The following is a 2,643-nucleotide window of genomic DNA, read 5'->3' as shown; positions in this document are numbered from 1 at the left end:
CAGTGTGCTTTACCCCAAACATTTACAGTAAATTCAAATTACTTGTGTTTTATTTCTCCTAATATGATCTTTTTTGTCCAGCTGGTTGGTTTTCGTCTATGTTGTCCACTTTTCCAGTTTATTTTCACAACTTTATTTTCAACCGTTTTTATAGGTTTCAAGCAAAACTAAATTTGTCCTGAAGGATTAGAGAGCCTCCGCGTTCTCATAAAATCAGTTTTACAGCCGAGCGAGGCAAACGCAATCAAATCTTTTTCAAATCCAGAGGATTGTTTTTAGAAACACACGTTCTTGTTTTTTTATGTTTCACTGAACAAATCTTCAAAGACTTGCTGCTAAAATCAGAATAATGATCACAGATTTAAAAAAAAAAAAGAAATTGACTTATTAAGTTCAAATTCTGTATATTTTTCCATCGGCAAATAAACATTTAATCCTAAACAAGTATTTGATTCACTGATTGAGTGATGATGATAAACTGAGCTGACAGTCGTCTCCTCAGACATCACGGGGACAGAGYCGAGGATGGGGGCCAGCCGTGCCCCCCCTCAGTGGGTAAACTCTGCACACTGCAGCCATTCACTTGGCCCGGCTCACAGGATAAAGTTAGGATTGTTTGTCAGCGGGCTGTAATGCCAGGAATGCTCAGCTCTGTGTGTCGAAGTGTCTGCAGTTTGCATCTGCCAGGACATCTTGTGCTTCTCTGAACTCTGATCCCTGAAGTCACAGGTTCTCTCCTGCAGGGTCCTTCTCACACACACAGTTCCTCCACATGCCCTACCCAAGGCCAAGTGGGGTTTAGTCTATTCCCTGCTCAGGCCTTTCTCACCATGCTCCGTCTGCGTCATGACATCATTTTATTTATTTATTTATTGTCACGTGTCTGAAGATTCACAGCTTTAGTCAATCAAGTTGCTGAGCTTCTCTAAAACAAAGTTCACTTTTAGGGCCAAACTCTGCGTTTTAACTTTCTGTATGTTTCTCCAGTAAATTAAGGGATAATAACAAACTTAAATCCTCATAAAAATATATATTAATTCTCTTGTTGGAAGCTGTGAAAACACCTCGGAGCTGACATTTTTACGGGGTTTCACTGGAGGGTGACTCCTGGTGATTTAAAGTCGGCTCTGACGGCGGCATGAGGCAGGCTCCGGAAGATTTCCTTTAGTGAAGAATTTGTGATGAGCTTGTGGACATTCCTCTGGAGCTGTACCCCGGCAACGCTCACACACACACACACACACACACAAACACACACATCCCCAATGGGAGCCTGCTCCAGCTCAGCTAAGACATGTGTTTCCCTGCTGGACCCTCAGGATGATGTCACATCCACAGAGTCGAGGACGGCCTAATTCAAAACATCATCACATCCTGACTCAGGCCAGCAGGATCAGAACGACTGTGAGTTCTTTAACGTTTATCCTCCATCTGTGGAAACAACACAGAGGAAAGAAATACAACAAACACCACGAGAAACTCCCAGTTTTTAACGCGTGAGTGGGACTTTATAATCCCAGACTTTTATGTCAAACAAGATTATGACCACACACACACACACACACACACACACACAGAGCCTTGAGAAATCTGTTGTGTGTCGTTACTGCGTCTCACAGCTTTAATGCACGTACCAAACAAACGTGTCTCAGAGGTTTCAAACTTTTATCCACTCTTGCTCTCTGGATAAAGCAGTGAGTTTAGTTCAATCCAATCCAAGAGCAGCTGGGCCAGAACAAATCAGATCTGTCACATTTTAGCTTTCTCAGATGTGAAACTAGTTCAGCTCTTTGTCAGCTGCTGTATAGTGTTTCAGTTTGAAAAACAAAAAAATATAAAGTGATATTTCTATGCCAGATTATCCCCACATAGCATATCTGCTGTCAGGCTGGAGCTGCTGGCTGACTGCTGGAAGGGCAGATGGTTTGTCAGCAGGATGTGGGTCAGATCTGGCACTGTTTTTAAGATGCACAACTGGCCCAGTTGTGGTTTGCTTTATGTGCTGCTGCCCCATGCATGGGCCATCTCTGGCAAACCACATCTGGGCCACCAAAGGGTCGTCATTCTTTGCAGTATCTGGGCTGAGTGTTTGTTGTGTTAGTGCACTGTGTGGGCCAGAAGTGAGCCAGACAAGTTATGGGAGAGAGTTGTAGCCCTTTGGGTGTTAGTGTTACTATCACAGCAAATTTAGCTTAATATCTGTAAAACTAACTGAGTTACAACCATTTCTTTTTTGTGTTGCCTAAGGCAGCCATCTTGCATTAGGTTATAGAGGTCGGTTCGTTTGCTTCTGAGAGTTTTACAAAATGAAATCAAAGAAAACATAATGAATCGTGTTTGGAGTATGTTCTGAGAATGACTCTCAGTTACTACCACACCAAGTTTTAGTTCTATCTTTTATTAAAGTAGAATAAAAATTGGGTGTGTTAGTCATTTTTGTGGTCAACCTTGTGCCAGCAGGAACTGAATTTGAATTCCTCAGATTGAATCTGAGTGTGCATGATTTGAAATTGAATGCATTTGTTTGAAAATGAATTTCACCAAATTGAAATTGAAGTTAAAGGGGCAATATCATGTAAAACCAACTTTTTTATTTTTACATCATATTATAATGTCATACTCTCATAAAAACATGCCCAAAGC

Source organism: Austrofundulus limnaeus, unplaced genomic scaffold (genome assembly GCF_001266775.1).
Source record: "Austrofundulus limnaeus strain Quisiro unplaced genomic scaffold, Austrofundulus_limnaeus-1.0 Scaffold177, whole genome shotgun sequence".
Classification (NCBI taxonomy): Eukaryota; Metazoa; Chordata; class Actinopteri; order Cyprinodontiformes; family Rivulidae; genus Austrofundulus; species Austrofundulus limnaeus.
The sequence above is the reverse complement of the archived record's forward strand: the minus strand, read 5'-3'. Positions refer to the sequence as shown.